Below are 7,962 nucleotides of genomic sequence, written 5' to 3'. Positions count from 1 at the left end.
GGTGTCCCTTCAGTCCCAACATGCACACTTACATGTGCACACTGCTGGCAGGACACAGACTGCACTTTTGTTTGTCTGCCACTGCCAGAGAGCCCATAATTACACTTCTGCCTAGGACATCCCAGTGTGTAGGCACCATGTCATGTGTTCAAAGCAAACCTAAAAAGAATCAGGCTTAGTATCTGCATGGCACCTGCTGTAGAAGGCCCAGCATTTCTAGGATAGCTGCACACCTCTGCTCTCTCCCTCTGCACTGCCAGGCTGGGTGGGAGCAGAGCAGCATCCCAGCTGAGCAGCCAGATGCCAGGAATCTTCAGCTACTCGAAGTCTTCAAATTCTCCTTACACCTCAGTGGAGAAGATGGGTCTGGGGCCAAACTGAGCAGATCTGAGCCTTCTCTGTAATCAGCACAGAAATTCTGGTGAGCTTCCAGCCTGCAGGACATGCAGGCAGCAATGCACCCTGTGCAGTGTTGTGCCATTTGCACTGACCTTTGATTAGCTGCCATTTAATAAAGTGTTCCTGCAGCTGATGGGCTGTCAGCACGCAGCGGTTGTACAGAAAGGTGGGCTTCTACAGCACAGGGTCACTGCCACTAGCTAGCGCTCAAACCCAGGCCATTATCAGTTACCTGCTTGGCAGAGGCAACTAATTAGGACTTACTGGTGGAGAGGTTAAGGGATAATTACCCAGTGTTTGCATGAACTCATCATGAGTGCCATGCCAGGTGCTGTTATCAACACCGTATCTGTTCCCAACGGCAGCACATGCGATTCCCACCCAGTCCTGACCACGCCGAGAGGGCCCCACTCCTTGGCACCCATACTGCCTGACACAGGATCTTTACCAATAACATAGGGTTGCTTTGCAGCAACATTTGCACTTTGCACCTCCTGGCCTTGTACTGGAGGAGTGAAAGTCCTTTCTTCCCCTACAGCCTTTCTCTGCCTGGCTCCCGCCAGCATCAGACACCAACCTCGCTCACTCAGCTGGGTCAAGGGGGACAACACTTATCAAAGGGTTCAGGGCCAGGGTGGGGAAAAGCAGCTTCATCTGGAGTGGGTTTTCCCTCTCCATACTGCCAGGCACAGGGCTCAACAGGTGGATGAGGAGGAAGAGCTCCAGCTTGGAGGAGCCATCAGCACAGAAATGGAGAAGGGAAAGCCAGTGGCTGGAGCCAGCCGTGCCCAGTGGCATCAGGCATGCCAGGGCCAGCCCTGAGCAGCCCTCACCTGCTCCTTACTTACTGCTTGCTGGCTGCTTTCTTTGAACTGACACACACTGGACAGGCATCTCCAGTGACCTGATTCCCTGGGCTGGTGGGCAGGGAGAGACACCTGGGGCCACTTCAGGCTCACGGCTGACCAGGTCTCCTTTTTGCCCAGAAATGCCAGGCTGCAGCCAATCCTGTCCTGAGCAGCTGCTACCCAGCCCTTTGCTTTCCATTTCGCGCAGGCATAATGTGTTTTACACGTAATGAGGCTTTGCCTCTCAAGCCCACCCTCAGTTTCCTTAGAGGCTTCTTAGGCAGGGTTTTCCTAAAACCACCTGAAAAGGCTGAGCAAGCTCAGCTTGCCAAATGTGTGCTGGCACCTCCAGAACATCCTCCCCGGGTTAGCAATAAACAACGTACCTTGAGACTGCTTTACTACACCCAGGTGAGAAAAACTCCCGCCAGCAACCGTCTCAACTGGTCCTACCTGACGCTGCGGTGGCTTTCAATTTGCAACGCCTGGGATTAGTTTAAATAAAAATACCCAGGTACAACCTGGCCCCTCTCCAGAGCCCTGCACGGGAAGGGTTATGTCAGCCAGGATCTCTTACATGGCCCAGCTCCTCCCCTCGCTCTGCTGAATAACAAAAGGGGATAAAAAACCTTTCAACCCCCTGGGCTTGGAGCAGGGGGCTTTTTGAAGAGGCAGAGCTCAGTGTAATTTTTTTTCCACCTTTGCAAAGAGGGCAGTGACTCCCCTTACCTACTTACAAGCCCAGCTCTGAAGAGCAGCAGCCATCTTCCCCAGGGAAGACTGAATTTATAACAATAGCAGCAGAGTTGGGGCCCTGCCCTGGCCTCCCCACTGCCATGCTCCCTGGGCAGCTGTGGGAAGGGGTTATGGTGGCAACACATCCAACTCACTCCTTGTTGGGGCACCCTCAGGTGCTACACTCGATGGTTGTGAAGGAAGAATCCATGGCATAGGTGAAGTGGTTGCCCAGGTGGGTGGCAAGAAAGGAATGGCTGGGTGACGTCTGGTGAGGAAGAGGTTGCAAGCCTGGTCTGGCAGAAGGGACCAAAGTGGCTGGGCATTGTCCTTTCTTGCCTTGCAGCCATGATGCCAAACACAGCCAGCTGCAGGTCACACCTGCTTTGCACGGGCGTGTGGGACTGGAAAAGGCTCATGTCCAGCTCGTATGGCAGAGAGGACCTGGGCTCCCTGATCCTGAAGGTTCCAGTGGCATTTTTGCTTTGTCTTTCACCTAGTTTCTTCCTCTGAAGTGTGACTGAGGCCTTTGTGCTCATTGTCACCTTATTTGCCCTACTGTACTCCAAGGAGACAATCAGAGATACACAGAGCTTGTCAAGCTGTAAATTTAAAAAACAGAGATAAATATTCTTCCTGCTCGATAAAGGAAATAAATCCATTCAGTTTTGATGCCCTTTCTACTTAGAAGACCCATCTCTCACACTGTGACACAGTTCAGTTGGCACATTGCATTCAGGGTCCTCTGGTGTTACGTCACTTCAGCTGAAAGATAGGAGGCCACTTCTCAACTTGAGCTCATCTGCTCCTTCCCCAGTTCACCCCTGTCAGGGCACTGCAGGCAGCATCGCCTTTTTCTGGGTGTCTAAGGATAACCTTGGGGCAGAGCTTTCCCTGACACCTGCTCAGGCTCAGGCTCTGAGCGTGGCTGGGTTTCAGCTCTGTCCTGAGCCTCCAAGGGTGCCTCTCCATCCCCAGATCTCCCAGACACAGTTCTGTGCTCCCTGGGGCCTGCTAATCTGTGAGCCTTGGTACCTATCCAGCATTTCCCACTATTTGTGTCTGTTCTGGCTATCACTATTAAATAAAACATGCCCATGGGCATTCTCTTGCGAAGCAACCGATGGACGCAGGATTGCCCACATGCTCCCTACTCGAGGCAGTTTTGGAGAAGAGCTTGTTTCCAGCTCATATATAAGAGTAGACTTACATCCAGTGCCCCACATTTTCAGGCAGAGTTGCTTATGGACAGTACTAACTGTTGCAGAGAAACTATTTTTTTTTATGTGGCTTATCAGAATAGAGGAGAGGTGAGCTGACTGCAGAGCTGAAGTGTTTTCCCAGGGAAAGGTGCCGGGTGCAAACAAATTCCTCAGCCCAGCAAAAGCACAGCGGGAGCTGAAGACTGACTGGTAAACACAGAGGATGGGAGTTGGGAACATGGTTTTAAACACGAGGAAAAATTATTCTCAAGAGGCAGCCAGTCCTGCCTCTGAACAGGCAGGCAGGCAGAGTCCTGCCTTTTGGGAGACACAGGCCAGCCCCACAGAAGCTGCTGGGCTGGAGAGACCAGAGAGGGTGTCCAGGACTGCCCATCCCACCTACAGCCTTCTATTTGGTGCCTGTACTCCTTCCCATAGGGCTTGGCCCAGGGTTCTCTTAGGTTTGGGTGTGCCTGAGGAATGAACCATCTCTCAAGGGCTGGAAAAGCCACGAGCCTAAAGGAGATTCGCCACCAGTGAGAGGCAACTATCTGGGGACCCTCTATGCCTCTAGCCAAGCTGGAAGTGCAGTCACAAACCTGTATGGAGTGCCCAGAAGGATTCACTGCAATGGGGAAGACAGCCCACCTGAGAGTGAGCTTTCCTGCAGAGCCTGGGAGATGGCAGGTCTGCCCTTTCTGCCCGCCAGCCTCAAATGCTGCCTACACAAGGCTGTGGCTGCCAGATCTCCTCTGTTCCTGTGCCCCAGCACCTTCCTCCCAGCCCCACTGCACACATTGCCCTGGGCCAGCAGAAGACAACCCCACTGTCCCAAGTGAATCTTATCACCAGAGCCCCTCATTACCTCCCAGCCCTTCTACATTTCCCAGGGCAGCCCTGTTCTCTTCCCCTTTCCTGCCTGCCACAGAAGGTGTCAGAGGCATCAAGGGGCAGGAGCTGTCAGAGGCACAAGCAGAGCTGTTGCTATGCAACCCTGGCGGTGCAGCAATTAATGCTGGGGAAAACGTGCTGTGCTCTGAAGCTATTTGCATAGCTGCGTGCTGCAATACATTTGTTTGCATTGTGCCTCTACTGTTTAGTGGAGTTTGAAGTCAACCCTCCCCCAGCTCTTGCTGGAGGGGACCTGGGGCTTCCAACAAAGGCCACACGGTTGGGGATGAAGCGGCTGGGGGAAGGCAGAGGTTTGTCAGTCCGTAACACCTACAGACTGCACAGATAGAGGATTTACAGTATGGGGAGGAAGGGCCAAGTTATCTCTGTTTCCCCTTACACAGCCTGAGGAGCTTTTCCCAGCTCCTGCAGTGGCCCCAGCCCACTGGTGGGGTTGTCGTATCTCTTCCTTCCTGTTGTACCAGGGTGATACTGTGCTTGCCCTGCTTGTGAATGCCATAAAAAAAGAGTTTTAGGGGCAGCCAGCCTGCCTCTGGCTCTAGAGTGTATTGGAGGGGGGGGGGGGGGGGGGGGGGCGCAGCAAAAGGGGAAAAAAGAAAGGCAGAAAGAAATCAGCTGGTTCATACCAACCTACCTGGGAAGCCGGTCTCCGAAAACCTGTCAATTGCCAACTGCAATCTTCTGGTTTGCCCCCCCCAAGTTTCTCACTATTGAACATGAAGCCTGTAACCTTTTTGGGTTTCTTTTTTTAGCCCTTGAACATTGGTTTGATTGATTATAAGTTTACAGGTATGTTTTGTACCTCAGAGGCACAAGAAGCAGCAGCAGAACAAAAGTTCAAGGCTAAGTGTTTCTGTTCCTTTCAGACCACTCTAAGCACCAGGATTATAGTTCTGTAAAAGAAACAAAACATAGCTATAAACTTATAAAATCCAATTCAGTATTTTTACAGGGATGACCCTTCCCCTCCCTCTCCTGCTGCCACACAGCTGACTCTGCGCCAGTCAGCAGAGAGCTGCCTTGCACCACCCAAAAACAGAGGTACTACTTGAGTACCCCACCAAGCTGGAAGGGTGTTTTGGAAACCTGACTAAAAGCAGAGATTTGAGAAACGTGGATGACTAAGGAGAAAGACTAACTGGCGAGCAGTGCCCTCCATCAGCTGACCTCAAAGTACTGACCATGCCCACTGTGAGGCCAAGGTCTGAGGCAGCGTCCCACTGCCCTTGGGTGGCACCTTCAGCCCTGCTGGTTTCAACCACTTAATTTATTTTTCAGGGTGAGTGGAAATGCTGTTTTGAGGAGTTGCAAAGGAAGAGCAGCCTCTTAAAAGGAACTTGCTCACTGCTGGCAGTCAGGTTAGCTGACCCCAGCCCCAGGGGTGCAGTGAATCCTGCGTGCTGAGCGTGCGCTTGGAAGCGGCTGTGCTATGGGTTCCCAAGGATGGGCTTGCTTTGCCTGTGCTGCAGGGCTGCATGCAGAGGTCTCACCCAGAAGAAGGGGGAAATGGGTTCTCTGCCAGTCCCAGTTCAGCTTGCTGGAACGGCCGTGCAAAAGCAAACATGCTGGGAAAGGCACGGAACCATCTGACCGTGCTCAAACCCATCTCCACTCACAGCTGCAGCACAGACCTCGTGCCTTGAGAGGTGCAGGGCACGCATCCTTCTGCTGGCAGAATGGATGTGGCGATCCCTTGCAGGCGTTGGGCAAATCAGCCGTGGGCACGAATAGTGTAAGCCACTGAAGCAAGATTTGCTGGAGCTCATCTTTCAAAGCCCCAATTAAAGGCTGACACTGGATGCACCAGTTTAAATGCCTGCATTTCAATCCTCAGAAATATGCCTGGCACCTAACACTCCCCACACAGATGAATGAGTCCCTTCACACCTCTGTGGGTGCTACAGTAATTCTCTCTCATTGCACTGAAAAAAAATAGAAAAGCAGTATGCAAAGAGCTGCGGCTCCACATAACAGCTAGGAAAGAGAAAAAGCACTTTCTTTCTCTAAATTAAAAGCTGAAGTTGTTCAAAGCACAGCCAAAATAACTATGGAAATATTGCTGCCAGGTTCTCAAGGCCCCTGAATTTACTCCGTCCTTGGTGACGCACATGGGGATGGACTGAGCTTGTATTTCAATGGAAAAGCAGGAAGAAAGAAGTTATAGATGGGTCTTGTTTGGCTGGGGTTTTTTGTCAGCTGCATGTATTCATCAACATATCCAGGTTGTACAATCAGCCAACTGACTGGACAAATAACAGACATCCATTATAGATTCAGACATTTAACCCTTCAGAGCAGTGTCTTTTATTTGTTTATTTATTTTTTGAACTAGTTAAACATTAAAAATCACTTCTCCCCACCTGTAACCAAATAGAAATCAAACAAACCAAAGTTAGTTTTACATTAAAAGAAAACCAGTAACAGCCTCAAATAAGTTTTGCTTTTTTATATTCCTGTCATAACTTCGACTCCCACCTTGCCCAAAACCCAACAGTACTCTATAGTAGTTTATCATCACTGTGATACTTCTGATACAATATTTAATGACTAATTAAAAATTTTACAACTGAGCTATTGCTTTAAAACCAAGGGAAATTTATCACGTTAGAAATACTATTCTATACACCAACTTTCAAACCCTTTCCAGAATTGTCCCTGCTAATTTTTCTAATTATCAAGATCATTTGGGATCTTCCCTTTCAGGAAAAAAAAAATTACCATGACTATTTCTTTCTGAGGCGGTACCCAGAATCTTCCCTGAGCTAGGTGCTCCAAAAGGAGAGATAGCACCAGAAGACCAGAATAGATAGAAAAACAGACAGCACCATAAGACAGATAACAAAAGCAAGCAGGGCAAAAAAAAAAAAAAGTTCTTACAATGATTTTCACAGCTTTGCATGTTTTTAAAAAAGCAGCACCCAGTTAAGAGAAGGGAGAACGAACCACAGGGTAGGGAGGGATGCCCTGAGTATCTTCAACAGTCCCAGGTATGAGTTGGGAAGGCATACTGCCTCTGGACCCAAGGTGAGGCAGGTGTACGGCCTCTCCCCTGCTCTGAGTCCATCGCTGTCAGTTCCTATCTGTCCTGCAGCACGGACAAAGCCCTCCCGAACCTTCAGACATGCAACACAGGTCAGCTGGAGTCACTGCAACTGCACAGGTTCAACAAACTCCCACTGAAGGTGCAGTAAATGAGGGCTTGCGAGAAGAATAGGCTGTGCTGCGAGAAATCACACCTTCCTCTCCTAAGCTGAACATACACTGAAAGGTGGAAGAAAACCCAAATGCATTGGACACCCTCTCCTAAGACTTTTCTGGTCCCAGCTCCAACAGACAGGTTGCCATGCACAGCCACTGCCTACTCCTAGAAGTCTTCAAGGATTTCAAATTCTACAGTTATCCAGGTTGTTTTTTTTTTCCAACATGGATATGAAAAATCAAATGCAGCAGCTAGGTAGAGCGCTCGCTAGAGCTAACCACACCCAGCACAGCCTGGTAGCCAAAGCTTGGGAGGGGCCAGTGGAGACATCTGGAGAGGAGAGGGTATCCTGGGTGTAATTAACAGATGTTGGGGGATATGACCCCATTTCAGATAACCTGGAGATTCAGATAATTGGGCCTCAGATAATCAAGGCCACGTTGTTAATAGAAACAGTATCGCAACTCCTAACAGTGGCACTCCCCACGTGCTGACGCCATCCCTCCTTGCATGGAAACGCCTGGTGAAATATGAATTAGCGGTCTGATACATGTCTGTACTCTCTGTCAGCTGCTGGGCTGAGCAGCAAACCCTCTTTCTGATGCACCACTTTGGCTGGCTGCTTGGGAAATAGGTTAAGGCAGAGAAGTGGATTGCAGCCCTGGAT

At 50.2% G+C, this 7,962-nt stretch overlaps 1 protein-coding gene across 10 annotated transcripts in view; it reads right to left on the bottom strand.

The window, feature by feature from the left end:
- LCOR (ligand dependent nuclear receptor corepressor) overlaps positions 1-7,962 on the bottom strand; it is a 90,912-nt gene that overhangs the window by 11,075 nt on the left and 71,875 nt on the right. Inside the window, exon 7 of one of the 10 annotated variants that reach the window (XR_004241576.1) lies at positions 4,899-4,989. The exons of the other annotated variants lie outside the window; for them this stretch is intronic. The gene's annotated coding sequence lies outside the window, so the exon portion shown is untranslated. The remainder of the gene's footprint in view (positions 1-4,898; positions 4,990-7,962) is intronic. 10 annotated transcript variants of the gene reach the window in all.

The sequence above is a fragment of the Corvus moneduloides genome, chromosome 8 (assembly GCF_009650955.1).
Source record: "Corvus moneduloides isolate bCorMon1 chromosome 8, bCorMon1.pri, whole genome shotgun sequence".
In the NCBI taxonomy this organism is placed as follows: Eukaryota; Metazoa; Chordata; class Aves; order Passeriformes; family Corvidae; genus Corvus; species Corvus moneduloides.
This window is presented reverse-complemented; position numbering and strand designations above follow the sequence as displayed.